We start from the raw sequence: 22,780 nt of genomic DNA on the forward strand, positions 1-22,780 counted from the left end.
AGGCCAATAATCAAGCTGAACTCCCACGTTAACAAGAAGGTGATTTAGCTATAGCCAGACTCTGTGACTTTATGAGGATGAATTTTCCTGAATTCTTTGGGTCAAAAGTAAGTAAAGACCCACAGTTGAATATTGATGAGGTGAGAAAGATCACCCAAGTTTTGTATATTACTAAAGAGGAGAGCATAGAATTGGCTTCTTATAGGTTAAAATATGTTGCTTATGATTGGGTTGTCATGTGGAAGAAAGGTAGGGGTGAGAATGCAGCCCCCATGAGTTGGTAGATATTCAAAGATGTTTTTCTAGATAGGTTCTTTCCGCATGTGCTGTGGGAAGTTAGGGTTGAGGAGTTCATAAAACTGAGGTAGGGCTCAATAATAGTAAAAAAGTACTACCTTAAGTTCAACTAGTTATCTAAGTATGCTTCTGAGTTGATAGCTGACACCAGATCTAGTATGAGTAAGTTCGTTATTGGAGTGTCAGAATTGGTAGTGAAGAAGTGTAGGTATGCTATGCTTATCAGAGATATGGATCTTGTTAGGCTAATGACTCATGCATAGCAGATCGAGCCAGAGAAGTTGAAGGGAAGAAAAAGAGGAAATAAGAAGTCTAGAACAGGATAGTTTGAGTATGGCTAGACTAGATCTCATAGAGGGAATTATTCATAGTTTTAGAGCTATCCACCTTTGCCAGCGCCCTCTTAAGCTAGTGCCCCCATACCTAGAACAAAGTAAGAGCAGTAGGGAAAGTCCTCTATGTTCAGGTCCCAGAATAGTATGAGTGGTAAGCCCAATTATCCTTCATGTGCCAAGTATGGTAGAACTCATCCTAGTAAGTGCTTAGCTAGACAAAAGGGTAGTTTTGGTTGTGGAAAGTTAGGTCATAGAATTAGAGAGTGCCCGTATACTAAGCATGAAAACAGAGATATTCGTCCTCATATAAGGGATAATAGTGCACCAACTCCTGTAGCTCACCTAGACCCTTTTCAAAGTGCATCATCCAGTATCGGTGGCGGTCAGCGCCAGAATCAGTTCTACATTTTACCATCCCATCAGGAGCAGGAAGACACACTCGATATTGTGACTGGTATGCTTCGTGTCTTTTATTTTGATGTTTATGTGTTGTTAGACCCTGGGTCGAGTTTCACTTATGTGACCTCATTGGCTGCTGTGAATTTTGAGATAATTTCATAAAAGATCCCTGAGCCCTTCTTTGTGTCTACTCCAGTAGGTGATTTAGTTATTTCCAAACAAATTTATAAAAAGTATCCCATCACTGTTCTTCATAAAGTCATGTTAGCAGACCTGATAGAGTTATACATGGTTCATTTTGACCTTATTCTTGGTATGGATTGGCTCTATTCGTGTTATGCATCCATAGATTATCACACTTGAGTGGTGAAATTTTAGTTTCCTGATGAGCCAGCCTTTGAGTGGTCAGCTAATTCAGTGTCTCCTAAAAGTCATTTCATATCCTATCTTAAAGCCAAAAAGCTGATCTCTAAAGGGTGCATCTATCATCTTGTTTGAGTTAAAGACACCAAGTCTGAGACTCCAGCAGTTCAGTCATTCAATATAGTTAATGAGTTTCCTGAGATCTTTCCCAAAGATTTGCTAGGGATACCTCCTGATAGGGAAATAGAATTCGAAATTGATCTTCTTCCTGATACTCAGCCTATTTCTATTCCTTCATATCATATGGATCTTTCTGAGCTTAAGGAGTTGAAAGAGCAACTCAAAGATCTTCTAGACAAAGGATTCATAAGACCTAGTGTTTCTCCTTGGGGCGCTCCCATCCTATTCGTCTAAAATAAAGATAGTTCTTTGCGTATGTGCATTAACTATCATCAGTTGAATAAAGTCACAGTCAAGAACAAACATTCTCTTCCTAGAATTGACAACTTATTTGACCAACTCCAAGGTGCGAGCTACTTCTAAAAGATAAACCGTAGATCCGGATATCATCAACTTAAAGTAAGGGAATGTGATATTCTGAAGATAGCTTTCAAGACCCACTATGGTCATTTTGAGTTTTTAGTCATGTCCTTTGGACTAATAAATTCCCTAACAACTTTTATGGACTTGATGAATTGAATGTTCAAATAGTATCTTCACATATTTATCATAGTCTTTACCAATGATATTCTTATCTACTCTTTTAGTGAGGATGATCATGTTGACTATCTTAGAATTGTGTTGCAAACTCTTAGAGATCACTAGTTGTTTGCCAAATTTAGAAAATATGAATTTTAGCTAAGGTCAGTTACTTTCCTCAGTCATATTTTTTCCAATTAAGGTATTAGAGTTGATCCCCAAATTACAAAAGCCGTAAGAAATTGGCCTAGACCTATTTCTCCATCATACATTAGGAGTTTCTTGGGTTAGCTAGCTACTATAGACGTTTTGTTTAGGGGTTTCATCTATTGCGTCTCTTATGACCCGATTGACTCAGAAGAAGGTTAAGTTTCAGTGGCTAGATTCCTGTGAAAAGAGTTTTTATGAGTTGAAGACTCGACTCACTTCAGCCCCAGCCCTAGCATTACCTGATGGTACAGATGGTTTTGTTATATATTGTGATGCCTCCAGAGTTAGTTTAGGTTGTGTTTTGATGCAGAGAGGTAAGGTCATAGCCTATGCGTCTAGGCAGCTTAAGCCTCATGAAAAGAATTCCCCAACCCATGATCTTGAATTAGATGCTATGGTGTTTTCTTTGAAAATCTGGAGACACTACCTGTATGGTGTACATGTTGATGTGTTCACAAACCATAAAATCTTATAATATATGTTTACTCAGAGGGAGTTAAATCTCCATCAGAGAAGTTGGTTTGAACTGCTTAAAGATTATGGCATGAGTGTGCTATATCATTTGGGCAAGATCAACAAAGTAACAGACACCCTTAGTAGACTGTCTATGGGCAGCATTGCTCATGTGGAGATTGATAAGAAAGAGTTAGATCAAGAAGTACACCGTTTGTCTAAGTTGGGTTTAAAATTGGTTGATTCAGGTGAGGGTAGCATTTGGGTACAAAATAGTGCAGAATCTTCCTTAGTTTCTAAGGTGAAGGAGAAACAAGATCAGGATCCCATCTTAGTTAAGTTGAAGAAGTCGGTTAAAGACCAAAAGGTAGAGGTTTTCTCCCAAGGGGGAGATGGTGTGCTGAGATACTATAGTAGATTGTGTATACCATGTGTTAATGATTTGAGGCATAGGATTATGGATGAAGCGTATGGTGCCCATTACTCCATTCACCCTGGTGCTAGTAAGATGTACCGAGATTTACAAGAAATCTATTAGTAGAGTGGTATAAAAAATGATATTGCAGAGTTTGTTGCCAAATGTTCAATTTATCAATAGGTTAAGGTAGACAACCAAAGTCCTAGTTGTATTTTGCAAGAGTTCATTATTCCTACTTGGAAGTGGGAAGAGGTGAACATGGATTTTGTAACAGGGTTACCTCGTTCACTACATCAACATAATTCAATTTGGATTATTGTGGATAGATTGATAAAGTCAGCAGATTTCTTGCTAGTTCATACATCCTATACAACTAAGGATTATGCTAAGTTGTATATTCGAGAGTTAGTCAGATTGCATGGAGTTCGCTTATCTATCATCTCAGATAGGGGTACTCAGTTTTGCTTTTCAATTTTGGAGAGCTTTTTAGAAGGGTCTTAGTCCCTAAATTCATCTTAGTTTCGCTTTTCATCCTTAAACCGATGGTCAAGCAGCGAGGACCATTCAGACTCTATAAGATATATTGAGGGCATGTGTGCTTGATTTCAAAGGTAGTTGGGATGAACATTTGCCATTGATTGAGTTTGCCTACAACAACAGTTATCATGGTAGCATTCAGATGGCTTTATTTAAGGAACTTTATGAGAGGCAATGTAGATCACTTGTTGGGTGGTTTGAAGTGGGTGAGGCCACGTTGTTAGGGCCAGATATGGTATTAAAAGCTATGAGGAAAGTACATTTGATTCGAGAAAGGTTGGAAATAATTCAGAGTCGCCAAAAATCGTATGCGGATGTAAGAAGAAGAGATATTGAGTTTGAAGTTGATGATTTAGTCTATTTGAAAGTTTCACCCATGAACGGGGTAAAGAGATTTGGAAAGAAAGGAAAACTTAGTCCTCGTTATATAGGTCCCTTCTGAATTTTGAGCTGTGTTGGAAAGGTGGCATATGAGTTTGGGTTGCTTATAGATTTATCGTCCGTACATCCTATATTCCATGTGTCTTTGTTGAAGAAGTGTATTAGTGATCCGGCGGTTGTAGTACCCTTAGAAAGCACAGATATTCATGATAGCCTCTCTTATGAACAAATTCCTGTTGAGATCCTTGACCATCAGACTTGTAGACTAAGGAACAAAGAAGTCCCCTTAGTCAAGGTTCTTTTGGCAAAATCAATCCATCGAGGGATCCACTTGGGAAGCAGAAGCAAATATGTGGACCAAGTACCCTCATCTAATCGCTGCAGATTCAGTTTAAGGTAACAAGTCTCCTCAGATGATCACTTTTCAGCCTAAGTTTCAGCTTTATATAGCCATTCATTCAATAGTTCATGCATTTACAATCAATTTAGTCATGCTTTCAGTTGTACAGGTTAGTTATGGCCTCAATTTTCAGCATGTCAGTTTCACTAGCTACACTTGAGGACGAATGTTCCTAAGGGGGAGATATTGTAATAGCTTAAATTCCTTCCTAGAATGTTAAAGGATGTCTTCCTAAATGATTAATATTTGTTTCATCTATAATTTTATAAATTTCGACTTTTCATTTTGTGGGAAATTGAATAAGCTTTCCATCGATACCAAATTTGCCCAAATCCGACACTCGGTGAAGAAGTTAGAGTATTTCTAAGTTGACAGTGTGCCAACTGGTTAGTCACTGCATCGCGGTGAAGGAAAATTTCATAATTTTCACTTTCCAGTGGACCACCGCAATGTTGGCACATCGCGGCGAGGTCCAAATTCCCATTTCTCAATTTCTAGTGGACCTCGGTGATATTGGCGCATTGTGGAGAGGTCCATTTTCCCAATTGTCAAATTCCATAGCCCAACATGATAGTGGAGTGTCACGTCGAAGGCCAAAATGACATTTCTATAGGGCATCACAATGGTGGCACATTGCATTGAAGTTTCAGGTCCCAATTGCCAAAATGCAGTGGGACAACGTGATAGCTTGGCATCGCGAAGACCCCTAATTTCCCATTCGTCAATTTCTAGTAAGCCACCCCGATAGTGGCGCATCGCAGTGGCCCATTAAATCGAGACCTGTTACTTACTTTTCAGTTTTGTTTTGAAGTTAAAAATGGTATTTTGGAATTTTTCCAAGCCCCCAATTCTGTCCATACACAAGATTTAAGGCTATTACAAGCATCTTATGATATATTTCTCAAAATTTGTCTCAACCAAAACCCTAAGCTTCAGTAGTCAACCTCAAGAATCACAAAATTCCACCATCCTTTTTCCAAATTAATTCAATATTCAAGATTCCCAACACAAGAATTCCAAGAACCATCATTCAAGAGCACAAATAGAGTCTCAAAAGTAAAATTGTTCTTCTGGGTCATCATCCAAGGTATGTGGGGTTTTATCAAGGACAAATCTTTCAGTCTTGTTCCCAAACACTTGAATCTTATTAACAATTACATGATTTACAAGTTGGGGTTTATACCCAAAGTATCTTGTTTTAAGTTTATGAAGTTATAAGTGATTTAAGCCTTGAATTGCATGTTTATCCCACCTATTTATGCTTGAATTGAGGATTTATATCATGAATTGCATATCCCTATTGTGAATTGATATTTTCAAGTGTTTCTAAAGCACAAGCTGAGCTGAATATTCAGTTAAATAGAGAGGAGGAATTTTGGAGACAAAAAGCTGGTTTGAAATGGCTCAAGAATGGGGAAAGAAACACTAAATTCTTTCACACCATAGTAAAGGGAAGAACAAGTATATTAAATATTAATAGAATTCAAAATGAGAAAGAAATCTGGATAGAGGATCAAGAAAGTATAGCAGTAGATGCAGTCAACTTTTTTCAGCAGTAGTTTGCTAAGGATGAGGATAATACTTATTTTGAAATACTTAATAAATTACCCACAGTAATTTCAAAGCAACAAAATGAAGAAATGCATAAAATTCCAGATATGATTAAAGTTAAACATGCAGTTATGGGGCTGAGCAGAAATAATACAGAAGGTCCAGATAGTATGACAAGAGAATTCCTTTAGGATGATTGGGAAATTATAGGTCATGATATTCACAATATGGTGGTAGCTTTCTTTTGTGGTTGTGAGTTACCTAAATATGTAAGTCATACAAATTTAGTACTCTTACCTAAAAAGCTAGTGGTGAAAACCTTTTCAGATATGAGACCTATATCACTAAGTAATTTCTTGAATAAGATATTTTCAAGAATATTACATGAGAGGATTAATTCAGTATTACCAAACATAATTTTTGAAGAGCAAGCAAGTTTTGTACAGCGTAGAAGTATTGCAGAAAACATTTTGATGGTGCAAGAAATAGTAGCATAGATTAGAAAAAGGGGAAAATTCCAAATTTGGTAATTAAATTGGATATAATGAAGGCATATGATAGAGTTAATTGGTTGTTTCTTACTAAAGTGTTAAGGAAGGTGGGATTTGGAGAAAGTCTAATAGATATGGTTATAGACTGATAGAAAACAATTGGTATTCTATTTTATTAAATGGTCAACCAAAAGGTTTCTTCAAATCTTACGGGGGGTTGAAGCAAGGTGATCCCTTGTCACCAGCTCTTTTCATTATTGCTGATGAGGTATTGTCTAGATCCTTCAAATCTTTGATGCACTCAAAGGATTTTAAGATGTTTGGATTACCAAGAGGTAGTCGAAAGTGAACCACTTTACTTTTGCTGATGATATAATAATCCTTTGCAAAAAAGAAATTCACATAATGTAGTTGGTGACCAAAACACTGGAAATATATAAAAGAACATCTGGACAGAGGGTCAATAAGGAGAAGTGCTCCATTTATCTTCATAGAGGAATTTCACAGGGTGTTGTGATAATAGCTGAAGTTGTAACTAGAATTTTGAGAAAGGATTTCCCTTTCACTTATTTGGGATGTCCCATTTTTCATATGAGGAAGAAGAAGGATTATTTTCAGACAATGATGAGTAGAATTTGTGGAGAATTGCAAGGATGGAAGGGTAAGTTACTTTCTTATGGAGGAAGGGTTGTCCTAATCAAGCATGTTTTACAAAGCATTCCCATTCAGTGCTTATCAGTGATCAACCCTCCACTAAATATAATGACTATAATTCAAAGAATTTTTACACAATTCTTTTGGAGTAGTCATATTGGAGAAAAAAATAGACACTGGGTTAAATGAGATAAGTTGTGCTTACCAGATGAGGAAGGAGGGTTAGATTTCAGAAAGGTGCAAGATGTATCCATGGCATTATTTTGTAAACTTTGGTGGAATTTTAGAACGAAAGACTCAATTTGGAGTAGATATATGCAGAACAAGTACTATAAAAAATTACATCCTAATGAAGTAGTCCGAAAACCTGGAGCGGGTTCACAGGTTTGGAAGAAAATGTTGCAAGCTAGGGATCTGGTAGTGCATCAAATCTATTAGAGGATAAGGAAAGGTAATTCTAATATCTGGTTTGATAATTGGATAAAGGAAGGGGATTTGTTTAATTTGGTGGAAAACCTAGTAGTATGGGAACATAAGTACCAAATGGTGCAGGATCTAGTACAGGAGGGACAATGGAAAATGCATGTTATTACTCAGTTATTTCCAAATGAGGTAAAGGATCATATTATTCAAAATATTAGAATTCCCAACTCAACTGAAGGAAAAGACATTCCTATATGGAAACTGGAATCTATTGGTAACTTTACTGTGGGATCAGCTTGGAATTATATAAGACAAAGGGAGGAGGTAAATGGCATATACAAGAATATATGGGTTAAAGGCCTGCCTTTCAAGATGGCCTTTCTGATGTGGAGGTTGTGGAAAGGAAGGATTGCTGTGGAGGAAAATTTGAGAAGATGGGGTATTAAAGGTCCTAATAGATGTTGGTGTTGCACTATAAAGGATCAAGAAACACTTTCACATATGTTTCTAAGATTAATTTCTGCTAACATGACTTGGTCCTACTTTCCTTCTTTTGCAGGTATTTCTTTCCATAGATTGAGTCTAATGGAGTTAATCCTAACATGGTGGAACACAAAGATTCATGGAAGAAATAAACCATACTATCAAGTTATTCCTAGAATGATTCTATGGGAGATATGGAAAAGAAAGAACAACTCAAAACATGAAGGGAAACAATTGCCTGCTCACAGAGTAATTTTTAATATTACAAAAAATATTGGATTATTACTTACAGTGAGGAACCCTACCCAAGTATTCCCTTCAAAATGGCTAGATATTCAGAAGGAGTTGGAAAAAAGAAGAATGAAAATTAATTTCATAAAGGTGGAATAGAAATTTCCAAATAAGGGTTGGGTAATGTATAATACTGATGGAGCATCAAGGGGCAATTCGGGGATTAGCTCATGGGCATATTGTCTAAGAGATGAAAATGGCAACATAAAACAAGCAGAAGGAGCAAAAATAGAGGAAGCAACTAACAATGAATCTGAAGCACAAGCTATTCTTAGGGCAGCAATACATTGTAGTCAAACTAATTTTAACAAAATCATCATTTAGACAGATTCGATGGTTATGTTTAAAGTATTGACTAATCAATGGAAATGTCCATAGGATATGTTTGATATTAAAGAGCAAATCATCACAACATTGCAGGCAAATGAGGTAAAATAAATGCATATAATAAGGGAAGGAAATCAATTAGCAGACCATTGTGTAAATCTAGCATTAGATGAAGGAAATTTCATATGCACTTCATTTAACCAGCTAGACAGCAAAGCAAGGAGAATATTAAATAGCGACATATTACAATGTCCATATATCCGAATTACTTCAATAAGGGGAAATCCGTAGAGAAAGGGGATAAAAGTCACAATATCAATAGGCAAAGTTCAGAGCCACTATTTACATTCCTTAAAGGCAAAAAAAAGAAGACATGGCTGCCTAAACACAAAGTCAACCAACAAAATGGAATCTTTGCAACAAGGGAGGGTAAGTAGATACTATGTTACGAGTACACCTGAGTGACAGCTACAGATTTAAATATGTTTGGGTCCGACCACTGTTTTATCTCTGTCTCTTATACACCTACAAGAAAGGTCCAAGGTCAACACAAAAAAGAAGAAAGAAAAGAGGAGGCAAATACTACTCAATCGATCTAGCATGGCGGACCAGGGATCTAAAATCATCAATTCATCACCAAAAAGAAGCTTTAATCTCAGTTACTAGAGAACTCAGCTGAAATTTCACCAAAGTTACTATAATCAACGAAGCGACTATGATATAGAGGTAAAAAATGATAAGTTAAAGAAGCTGAAAGGTAGTCACTTATGTGTGAGAGATGTAAGGCACAAAATAGCATAGGAGAATCCTCAAAAACTGAGGATTCAGATGAGAAGCAGCCATCAAGTTCCACCTAAAGAAGAGAGCAAAAGGTAGATTTGGAAAGAGTCAATTTTAGGAAACCCTAAATTATATATATATGTTGGAAAGATTGGGTATGGGCCATCCCAAAGTGCCCATTGACTTTATTTTCGGATTGGGTTGGTTCAATAAATATATAAAATCTCTATTAATTAAAAAGAAAACTCATTTAATTCTTGAAATTCAAATGCCGCACATAATTGAGACATACGAGTACCTTCTCCATTCTTAGATAAGTGTTGTTTTAGCTTTTTTATTTTGTTTCATAATAAGTGATATTTTAGAATTTCAAGAAGGAATTATTTTACTCTTCCTGAATTATTTTTGTTTTAATACATGAAGTTCTACACTATTAAAGAATCACTTATTTATTTGAGACATTTAATTAGAATTAATTTAGTAAAAATACTTTTTATTTTTTAAAAATAAGTAATTTTCTAAAAGCATACTCAAAATAAAAACATCACTTATTTAATATAATATATACACATGTTGTGAAATTATGGGCTCTCCAAACTGCTTTAGAGGCTTTATGCTTTATCCGGCTCGGTTAGTTAGCGCTTTTAATTAGAAGTTGATTTTCATTTGAATTTTGAATAAATAGTATTTTCATGATTTTAGGACTTTAGTATATTCAGCACTTCTTTTTGCTTATTTTAGGTTTAAAGGCAGTTCATAAGCTTTCCTTTTTGTTCTTCATTCCTCTAGTAATTTCATTCTTTTTCTGCAATTTCTTCTCTTTTAAAAAACCAACAATTAGTATCAAAGCAGACAGATGTCCTGGTATCAAATCTCACTGCCAGTCATTATTAAGAAAAATTCACGTTCTTGGCCATGAAAAAGAATAAGGCAACCATGTGAGAGGGCATGCTGAGAATATAATTAAATAATAAAAGTATGGTCTCTCTATCAGCTTAAACTTTTAAATGAGATGATAACATACTTCAGCAAGAGTTTATTAAAACACAAAAGAATTTGAATGGTTGGAAATATAGTTGCCATCATGTACAACTTGTCTGAGGGATTCCTATTAGAGGTGATACTTCATTAACTATTTTTACATTAACCATCAGTACATCACAAAAATGAACTGCCAGATTGGCCTCAAAGGTTCAATATCATTCAAGGTGTTGCTAGAGGGCTATTATATCTGCACCAAGATACTTGTTTGAACATTATCGACCGGGATTTTAAGGTATGAAATATCATTTTGGATGAGGAGATAAATCCAAAAATATTAGACTTTGGTTTAGCAAGAAAGTTTCAGAAACAGTAGCAACTTGTGCATACTCACTGAATAGCAAGAAAATTGTAAGCAACCTCATGGGTACCTTCTCAATTGATTGAAATGTAGAACCTCTGTTGTTCTACGGAACACAGAGAAGAAGAAATCATTTGAGGATAAAAAATATTCTTCTTCTTTATTCATCCAAATCTGAGAATATAAATAGACAAAAATACTCCTATTCTATTTCTAACTTGGAAACTAATAAAATCCTATTCTAACTTCAACTAGGATACTAATAAATCCTATTCTATATCAACTTAAATAACTAAATTTCAGAAATAAAATTACTAAACTAAAAAAAAAATAACAACAAATAAATCAATACTTCAACACTTCTCCTTGAGATGTTTGATAGTAACTCCAAGTTGTTCACTAAGAGTTTCTTTTGGAAGAGCTTTGGTAAATATATCAGCGAGTTGATCCTCTTTTATCTCAGTAATTTCATTGAACATCTCAATACATTTCTTCACAAGGTTCTTCCTAATTACCTTAAGAATCTTGTTTTGTTGTAGCATCTCATGAGATATATTGAGAGGCAAATCATCAAAGTCCATAGAACCCTTCACAAATCCAAGGTACTCGGGCATAAGCTCCTCACAATTATCCATAATGAACACCCTCCATAGATAACTTGATGTGTTCATCTTTTTCCGAACTTCAGATTCTAACATAACATCTTACGTCAAGAATACTTCAAGCTCCTCATCTTCAGAAGCCTTGGCAAAAGTTGCAACAAAATTTTTTGTACTGTGGAGGTATTCAGCCCTTGAATATTTAGTCCAGAATTCTTTTCCTAACATCTTTCCAGGAACAAAATTTAAATATGCTTGGCAGACAACTGGTTTCTCAGCAAAAATCTGATGAATAACCTTTGAAAAGTATTCAATCCCATTTCCACCACCAAATACATAAAATTCTCCACTCAGCTTTGCAACTAAGGCATATGCGTGGACTGAATTCATTGGTTTAAGTAAATTTAACATATCGAATAAAGGTAAATACGAGTCTAATGCTGATAACCATGATACACCATCATATCCTTCAGTTAGGAAAATCATCTCATGCTTCAGGTGTCCATCATCAGTATGGTCAATCATTATTTCATCAACACGTGTACAAACAGTATTTGAGGACTCCAGCATCATACATTTATATTTTAACTATTTAATTTCTTGTTCAGCATGAGCCATCTTCTGCTCCAAATAATCCATCTTACGATTTTTCTTTTTTATAAAAGCTTTTAGTTCTTCCAAATACTCCAGCTGGTCTTCCTTGAGGAAGAGAGTTATGTTTGTTCCTCTGCCTAATTGCTCAACATTTACATCCCTCAAAATAGTGAATGAACCATCTGCTTGTGATTCCCAAATATGTTATTTGTCATCGTTGTGCTTGGTGGTCACAATAACCTGCTCACATTGACTACTTCGACAAACTTGCTCAGAATTTGAGTTCCAATTCAAAGGAATTTTTTGTATCATTTCAGCTGTAATCACTTCTTAACCACTAGAATCAGAAACAATACATTTTTTTTTTATCTTTGAAAAGTAACATATAATCTCGTTCTAGTATTTGACCAATACTCAATAGATTTTGGTCAAGATCAGGTACCAATAAAAGATCTTGAATAAATTTAGTACCTTTGGGAGCTTCAATTGCCACAGTTCCTTTACCAACAATTTCCAACGTGGTTTTATCGGCTAACTTGACACTACCTTTGGCAGATTTTAACTTCATAAAATATTCTCATTTGCTGATCATGTGTTGAGTACAACCACTATCTAGAAACCATGTATTTTTATCATTCAATCTTGTTGTTGCCACCGCCGTAAACACAAACTCCTCTTGTTCTTCAACTTCCGAAATGTTGGTTTTTTAAGTTTGTTGGTTGTTCTCCTTCTTCACTCTGCAAAACTTTTCAATATGACCAAGCTTATTGCAATATCTATACTGTAGGGGTGGTTTCTTCCCCTTAAACTAACAATCATCCTCTTTATGATTGGTGTTTCTACAATACTTGCATGGAGGAAAGTTTTCTCTCTTCTTGACTCCATTGCAAGAATCACCTTGATTATTTCTACTAGAATTAGTAGAAGTTTTTGGGATTTTACCTTCCTCTAGCATCTGCATCTTCCCTTTCAACTTGGCTTGAAGAGCAGTTTCAGTAGCTTCTTCAATCCTCAAGGATCTTGTTTGCTCTTGAGCTTGAAAAGCATGTACAAGTTTTGAAGGTGATAGTTTTGTGAGATCCTTCGAATCTTCGAGTGAGGAGATCTTTTCTTCAAATCGTTCCGGCAAACTCACAAGAACCTTTTCCACGATTCTTGAATCTGTAAGCTCTTCTCCCATAAGTCTGATTTGGTTTACAACCTTCATCAACTTGTTGGAGAATTCTTCAATAGTTTCTGAATCATTCATTCTGAGAATTTCAAACTCTCTTCTCAAATTTATCACTTTTATTTGCCTAATCTTGTCACTTCCGTGAAATTCTTCTTTCAACTTGTCCCAAGCCTCCTTTGCGGTCTCACTCGCCATAACTCTAGTGAAAATTACTTCCAAAAGTGCTGATTGTATGCAAGTGAGAGCTTTAAAGTTTTTTCCAACCTCTTCTCTGTGATTCTTAATTTGCGCCATAGTTGGATTATCTGGCAAAGGATTTACCTCTCCTCCAAACTCTACCACTTCCCATAGATCATATGCTCGCAAGTATGTTCTCATCTTGATAGCCCAAATTGGATAATTCTCACCAAAAAAAATTGGGGTGAAGGAATTGAAAAATTATTGGAAGCCATAACAATATTGACTTTTGCGCAGGGTTATTTTTGAGGTCTTCTCTCTTACAGATCCCTCAAGAAATTGGCTCTGATACCAATTGTTTTTCTATGGAATACAGAGAAGAAGAAAACGTTTGAGGATAAAAAAATATTCTTCTTGATTATTCATCCAAATCTAAGAATATAAATTGACAAAAATACTCCTGTTCGATTTCTAACTAGAAAACTAATAAAATCTTATTCTAACTTCAACTAGGATACTAATAAATCCTATTCTATATCAACTTAAATAACTGAATTTCAGAAATAAAATTACTAAACTAAAAAAGAAAAATAACAGCATATAACTCAATACTTCAACAACCTCCAATCTGTTGGTATCCAGGGACCTATTCTTGTATGTCTTACCAATCAATGAAAATGTTTGTTCCAGCGAAACCAATAAAATCACTTTTTAGGTGCATCATACAAAAGGTCACAGGTTAAAGCTGTGGAAACAATCTCTTGCAAAATATGTAGTATGTGGTTAGTCCTTTGTTCGAAGCCACAACCTGTGCATAGCAAGAATTTTAGTGCACTAGGCTGCCTTTACTTTTTAGCTTAGAGGTTTTATTTAGGTGATCAGATTCTAAAAGTTTAACCCACTCACCTAACAAAAGATATAATTAGGAATAAAGGTAGTCATTGTGACATTACTTTTAGTGAACAAATAATCATAGGTATTGCAATGGAGCGGTTCGGAAGCAAACTAGTATAACCCCCCAGCAAACTCCAGCTTTCCCATCCCGCCTCGCATAACATAATTTGCTATTTTCAACCCGGGCAACCCCGCCTTGCAAAAACTAAACCCTCCACACTATAATATATATACTTGTTTAGGTGTATGTGCCTCGCGCGTGTAACTCACTTTATTGAGTTCAAACGATACACTAAATGGGATATTTGTTTAACTAATAAAACTAAATACAATAATTAAATTCAACATCTTTGGAGAATTTATTAAATTAAACCTTACCTTTACCAAAAAAGTTTGTGAAAGCTGATCGACATCCATCTACAACTTGTAAGCTGCAACAAAACAATACGATGATAGAGACATGAAAATATTATAACTAAATCTAATCTTTACACAAAAATTTTTTCAAAGCCGTCTGACATTCATTTACCACCTGTAAACTATAATGAAATAATACGATAATATAGCTATCAAATTAATACAACTAAACTTAACTTTTACACAAAAAAATTCTCAAAGCAGAGATAAAAATAAGACAATTAAACCTAACCTTTATCTAAAAATTTCTCAAAGTTGTCCGACATTGATCTACCACCTATAAATTCATCTACGACCTGTAAGCTACAACAAAATAATATAATAGTGATTACAAAGCTTCTAGTTTGATGAAAATAATTCTCGACTGAGCAAAAATTTTGACCCTAAAGAATGACTTGAATGAAAACAAAACTAGTGAATAAGTTGAGGGTTAAAAAATTGAGCATCCACCAATCTAGACATGCAACCGAATCAAGTTAGATGAGCATCAATCATATTTTTTCAATAAGTACATCGGTTTCTCTCTAGTTTAACGTGCATCTTAATATTTATAGAAGTATTTCCTTAATAGAATTCTATTTTTGGAGTATTTTTCTATCTTATTTTAGGAGTATTTTTTTAATTGATCAGTACAAAGAAAAATATTGATTGATTTTCTTTCCATATATTTTAGGAGTAATATATATATATATATATATAGTGAAACAAATGTGAAATTTCCGTAACTGTTCTTTTGATTAATGTCATAATAATGGATAAATTACGCTCTATTGAGACAAGAAACCAATGAAGAAGAGAGAGAGAACGATTTTATTATCATTTGTTTGGTTAAAGACAGGTTATTATTTGGCTATTTGATCTATTTTCATATCAATTTTCTAGAATTGGAAGTTGTTTCTCATATGAGCTTTCTTGTCTTTTTTGACGTGTAGTTTTCATTTCCGTTAAACAATTCTTCGACTTCTTTAATCAAGTTCAATTATGATTACTACTGCAAAGAATTCATCAAATCATTAATTTGCATCACTAACATTATTCAAACTTAATTACTATATGTGGCTTTCACAATTTAATAGCTTGTCTTCTATTATTACTTCGTTGATATCTTCTCGTTGTCGTATCTGCTGCTTTTCCATATCTCCATTATTGCTTCTTTTCTTGTATCTTCCAGCTGGCGTTCTTATCTTCTTGGTTGATTTTTCTTCTATTCTAGCTGAACTTCTGGGATATCATTATCTCCTCCATTACATTTTGAACATTTATGATCTAGATATTTATGTCTAATTGTCTTGCAATATCTGGTTAATAATTATTCTGAAATAAATTTTTCTTTGATAGCTTTGGCGATAGGTTCCGTCTTTGATTTGAGCAACGTCAGAATCCATTGCCTAATAGTTTCCATATTTGTTTCTCGTAATTCCTTTGAATTTGAATATATTAGTACAAGATTTCTTGAACAATAATTCCATATGGGATTTTGGTTACGGTATGTGTTTGCTAGCTCTTGCAAAATTATATATAGTCCGATAATCCTCTTATTCGCATAAAATTTTGGTATCTCAATTCTAGGTATTTCTAGTTGTGGAATAATATCTTGTGGTATAATCATATCTCGTGTCATTCCTATCTTTACAACTTGTATGGGTTTTTTAACTTCATCATATAATATCTCTGCTGGTGCCGTGTAAATTTTTACAAAAAATAGGGTACCTTTGGTTATTCTTTTAAAAATGCTAAATGCTTCATATATTTCTGGTATAGTGGATATCTCATTTCCGTCAGAGGTATATACAGTACTGAGTAGTCCATATTCATAGCAAGTTTTAACTAGACTTGGTTTGGTTTTAGGTAAAGCAATTAGCTTATTATATCCGGTCAATCTTTGGGTTATATAGTTTGTATCTGGTTCTTGGATGTTTATAGCTCTGGGGTTAGTATTTAAAAAGGTTTGTACATTGTAGATATTTTCTATATATGTCCGGGCTGTGTAGTTGTAAGTCTTTTTGTCTTGGTTTAAACTATCTCGGTATGTGGTAATTTATAGGGGTATAAACATGGAATCTTTTGATGTATTTGGTATATATGGTTTATCAAATAGCTTGTTTAGGTTCATATTTGTGTTTTTCCTAACTCCTTTGCTTGTACCTGCAGAAGTAGATTGATAAATGTTATGAGTTTTATGGAGTGTCCCATCGTCTCCTTTTAGCTCTGGAACTTTAATGTCTTCCGATCGACATAGCTCTGCACACTGCTGAGTTAGCTGATTTGTAGCTATAGACTTTAGTTTAACTTCATTAGTCTTTAGCTTTTCTATTTCATTACCCATACTGTCCACTTTCATTGAAAGCGTAGTTAGGGCGTTGAATATCTTTTCTAGAGTATCCTCTTCTATTATATCAGTCTGTGTAGCTTTGTCTTGATATGTAATCGGCAATAACATTTTTGTTAGTACTAATTACTTCAATTACAAATGTGAAATTTAATATATTCAAGACTAGTTTCCAAATCTCTTTTGTTGTAACTGAATTTTGTATTTTCTTTGTTAACCACCAGTGTACCTGTATATTATCCGTTCGTACAATAAACTTGTTATATACAATATATGGCTCAAATGCTAACAAACATTTATATAATGAACATAATTCTTTCCTATTTATTTCCCATTTTATTTTTGTTTCATTGAACGTACCTGAGTAGTATATACAATGGTGTTCTAATTTTTCTGCTTCATATATGTATTTAAGTACTCCTCCATAACTACATTCACTAGCATCTGCTTCTACTATATATATAAATTTTCTATTTTCATCTAGAAATTGTAGTTTTGGTAATTTTTTACAAAGTAATTTTATTTTCTGAACTTGTTTTTTATCTTCTTCATTATAGTTATATTCTACATCCTTTTTAATTTTTTCTGTAGTGGTTTTAAAGTTTCTGCTAATTTTGGAATATATTCCCTTACTTGGTTTACTAATCCTAAAAATGATTGTAATTTTTTTTTGTATCTAATTCTTCTTTCGAATTTATTATTTTTTGAACTATATGTTGTTGCATTTTTACTCCACTCTTATCTATTTGTATTCCTAAAAATTCTATCTGATTTTTCATAATTTAAGCTTTCTTTTCGCTTAGACTTATTCCTGATTTTTCTATTATATCTCTAAATTGTCCTAATAATTTTAAATGTTCTTCTTTAGTTTTTGTATATAATAATATATCATCTATGTGTACTATACAATTAGATAATTGTTTAAAATAACTATCCATAAAATGTTGATATCTGCCTGGTGCATTTTTATATCCAAATGGTAATACATTTCATTCATAAAATCCTTAAGGTACCGTAAATGCGGTTAATTCTTTATATTCTTCTTCTAACTTTAAATGGTAAAATCCTGATTTACAATCGAATCAACTAAAATAATTATATCCCTGTATTTGTCTTATTTTTAATATCTTATTTGGTATTGGATAATTATATGTCATATTCTTTGCATTTAAATTTCTATAGTCAATAACCATTCTACTTTTTCCTCTTTTTTATTCACTATGTTTATTTACTATAAATGCTGGACTATTATGTTTACTATTACTTTTTTATATATATTGTTTTTCTAATAATTCATCTATATGCATTTTAAATTCTTTTAAATCGTCAAAATTATATGTTAATGGTTTCTGGGTTACTATGCTATTTTTATCTATTAATTTAATTTTTATAATACTTTTATGTTTTTTCCATCCTTTTAATGGATCTTCACTATATAATTGTTCTAATTTTTTCTTAATTATTTCTATCTTATTTATTGAAAATATAGTTATTTCTGTCTTATTTATCGAAAATACGACTAGTTCTATTGTATCTTCAGTATTTTTTATATTTTCTAACTTTTGTGTAATTTTTTCACTTCCTTTTATCCAATCAGTTTTCTTTCTTATTTTATTATTAACTCTTTTTTCTCTTACTTTCTATTTACATGGTGTTGTAAACCACCAATCTGTTCTAGTTATTATATATGGGTATAATTTATCTAAAAACGGCATTCTTAAAAGTATATATTTTGATGTTAGTTCATAATTATAAATTTCTTCTATTGTTAATATCTTATCTCATACTTGTATTTTTACATTCCTAGCTTTATAAGTAATTAAGCTTCCTTCATTATTAAATCCTTTAACTATTATTGGTGTTTTTAATTTATCCCATTTGCTTTCTGGTAAGCAATTATATCTACATAAATTAGCTTCTGCTCCCGTATCTATCATAGGCGTATAATATCTACTGTAATATCCTTCTACTACTATCTTCATTAATATATATATTTTCATTTTATGTTAAGGCTCTTTTTAAGAATAATTTCTCTCTGTTATATGTTAAGGTTAATTGTGTATGTTTTATATTATATGGTTTTACTTGTTCTAGCCATTTTATTCCTAATATTATGTCTTCCTATTACTATTTCTTTTTCTGCTATATTTTTACTATTTATTAAACTTCTTGGTAGATCTGGGCATATATCATTATCAGTTTTTATTTCTTTATTTTTACTAGATATTTTGCTATATAATTTTCTTCTTGTCCTGTATTTAAGAGTATTAAATATTCTTTTTCATTTACCTTTCCTGTTATGTGATATTGGTTTAAATTATTTGTTGAATTTGTTTCATAACTTGTTCTTTTTGAGTAGCTTGATGATTCTGTTTTTTCATCAGCTATTCTTTTCGTTGTACTTATTCTATCATTTATTATTTCTAAATTTTCTTCTATATCTATGTCTCTATAGCTATAATCATTATTATCTATTGTTTTTCCAATTTGTTCAAATGGACTTTCTATTCGTATTTTGTTAATCTTATTTTTTTCTGTTATTTTATGTTTTGTTGTTAATACATATAAATTTTTGCATCTTGCTGTAATTATTTTAATTCCTGGGGTTAATTCTTTTCCTGATATTTTCCAATATAATACTAATGATTTATCTATATTTTTATCTGTTATTGCTACTGAATAATTTGCACTTATTATAAATTTAAATTTTTGGTATATTAAATTTCCTTTTATGGCAGTTATTATGCTATTTTCTATAGGTTTTATAATTCTATCATCTGCTAAATATAATTCTATTGGTGTATCTATTACTTCTCTAAAACATGTTTTTATTAATATCTCTGTACCTCCAAGGTGTACATAATTTATTGGGTCTCTACTTTTTATATCGTTTATCTCTTTATTAATTATTCTTTTTGTTACTAATGGTATACTAGCTTTACCTTTTGCATATCTACAGTCTATTACTTGTTCCTTTTGGCTTGCTACATAATATTCTTCTTTTTTCCTAGTAAATATATTTTTTATTGTTGGTATTTTAAATATTTTTTCTACACTTAAGTCTAATTTTTTTCCTTTTATTTCATCAAATATGTTACTGTCAAATATTATTTTTTAGTCTATTCCTTCATCATTTAAATATTCTTCCTTTGTTATTATTTTTATATCTTCTTCAGTCATTTGATTCATCTATTTCACTATCTATTTCATTATCTGTTTTATTTTCTGATATTTCATATATACTATCCTCACTTTCTAATTCATAATCTATATAATCTATCTACATATATTCTGTATTTTCTATTTTCATTTCTGATATTTGTTTATTTTTTGGATTTTTAGGTAATTTACAATCTCTAGCTAAATGTCCTAATTTTTCCACAATTATAATAAGTACATACTTTTATAGATTTCTTTTTTCTATATGGTCTTTTGTATTTATAATTTTTTACATAATATCTTTTTCTTGGTTTCTTGTATTTATATTTTGATTTTTTATATTTCTAATATTTCTTATGTCTTTTTCTTTTCTTATAATATCTTTCTTCACATCCGAATTGGGGTGCTATTTTATTTTTGCAACATGCTAAATTTCTTATCAATGTTTTTTCCATTTTTAATTCTTCTCTATATTTTTCACATAAGTTTCTATACAATTGTTGTAAAATTTTTATTCTTGCTCATAGAGTATCTACTATTTTTGCTTCTTCCCAACTCTTTATTATTTTTGAACTAAATGGTTCGGGTAATTTATTAAAATATAATTTTCTTATTTCTTTACTTTCTTCTATATTATATGCTCCTTTATAATAATATTCTTTAAATACGCAAGTATATTCATCTATATAACACATATTACATATTGCTAATTTTAACATTAAATTCCTATTTGTATCTTTTTCTTTATTTTGTTCTTCTTCTATTGTTGTCATACTACCAAATTGATCTTTTATATTTGTTTCATATTTTTTTAATAATTCTATAGGTGTTGGTTTAGTTGTTGTTGATGATGTTCCTTCTGTAAGTTTATTAGTTCTTATTACCTTCTTGCTATTTTCAGTTAAATTTGAAAATCATAATTTAACTGTTCCTATTAGTGTTCTTTCTATATATTCTGCTGCATCTGTTATGTTTATATTATTATCTAATAATTGTTTTGTCATATATCATATCCATAATTGTATTATTTTTTCTGTATCTATTACACAGTCTAAGTCTAAAAAGTTATAATTTTTATTAACTATTTGTTTTGGTGTCCATTTGTCATATTCATTCTTTAGATTATATCTTTTAAACTTATTCTAATAATATGTAGGTTTTCTTATTTCTGATGTTCTAGGTATTATATTTTCATCTTCTTTTTTATCAAGAGTATTTATTTCTGTGTTGATATTTTCTAAGTTTTCTTCATTAATTACTTCTTGTTTTTCATTGATTTCTAAATTTTTTGTATTTGTTAATATTTCTGTATATGTTTCACTATCTTCTGAATCATAATTATCTGTCTCTTCAACATCTATATTATTTATTTCTAATTCCTTGTTTTTTATTTCTTTATTTTTTATTTCTAATTTTTCTTTAAATTGATTTATCTCGTTTAGTAATTTTTGTTCTTTATCTTTTTCTTCCTTTTCTTTTTGTCTTTCTTCATGCAAATCTTTTAACATTTGTAGTTCTTTTTCTAATTCAGCAATCCTACTATTTTTAGATTCTTCTATTTTTCATATTTCTTCTATAGTTTGTTGTTTTATTTTTTCTATTTCCTTTTTCCTATCTATTTCTTCATTTTCTCTTTCTATTCTTACCATAGCTGTCAATTTATCTTCTAATTTGAATTCTTTTTTTTCTAACATTAAATATAAATGTTCACCTATTTTCTTCTTCTTCCTAGATTAGAAAATACTATTTTTTTTTAATCCTTCGTGATTTGCATATATTTTTCATCTATTATAAATTCTTCTTTGTTCATTTTATTGTAAATAGTTCATGTTGATATATATATTCTAAACTATCTATTTGTGATTCTAATTTTGATATTTCATCTTTTTGTGCATTTATTGAGTTTTCACTAACTCTGGCAAATATATTATAATATAGTCTTTCTATTCTTATTTTTAATTATTTACATTTTTCAGAAATAATTTGTTTTAGTTATTTTTATTTTTGTACTTTATTCATTTAAACCATATTTATAATATTTTGGTGGATATCTAAATCTGATTTTATCATAATTAAGTGATATGTGTCTCATTCTTCTAGATTTTAAATGGATTATTAATTTTGCTTCAATACTAGATATTAAGGTAATAAGGTAGGCTAATCTTTATGGGTTTTCTTTTGTTTTATTTAGACTTATATATTCTGAATAATTACTAATTAAAGATTCTTTAATTTTTCTAAAAGCTTCTCTGTTTTTAAATAGTCTTCTCATAATTAATCCAATCCAATCTAAATTCAAACATATATGCTACTGCTCTATTTTTTAAATAACTGGGCTTTGATACCATTTGTAGGGGGGTGCGGATAACTAACTTGTGAAATAGATCTACTATATGTATAATGGATCTATTTTTCTTTATGTGTGGATATTTCTTAACTTCTCTATATATTTTTATTTTAAGTTTATTTGTGTTAGTTTTATCGATATTCATATCTTGGGGGGTGATAAATATCCAATTAGATTATCTTTCGTATGTTTATCTAATAATATTATTTCATCCATATTTTGTCTCCAATATTTTAAATATTCGTAGTCTATCATTTTA

The 22,780-nt window shown here is 31.8% G+C and overlaps 1 pseudogene; it reads right to left on the bottom strand.

Moving 5' to 3' along the window:
* The window catches only part of LOC107855622, a 38,308-nt pseudogene extending 26,839 nt beyond the window's left edge, over positions 1-11,469 (bottom strand).
* Between the last annotated feature and the right edge of the window lie 11,311 nt (positions 11,470-22,780).

The sequence above is a fragment of the Capsicum annuum genome, chromosome 6 (assembly GCF_002878395.1).
Source record: "Capsicum annuum cultivar UCD-10X-F1 chromosome 6, UCD10Xv1.1, whole genome shotgun sequence".
Lineage (NCBI taxonomy): Eukaryota > Viridiplantae > Streptophyta > Magnoliopsida > Solanales > Solanaceae > Capsicum > Capsicum annuum.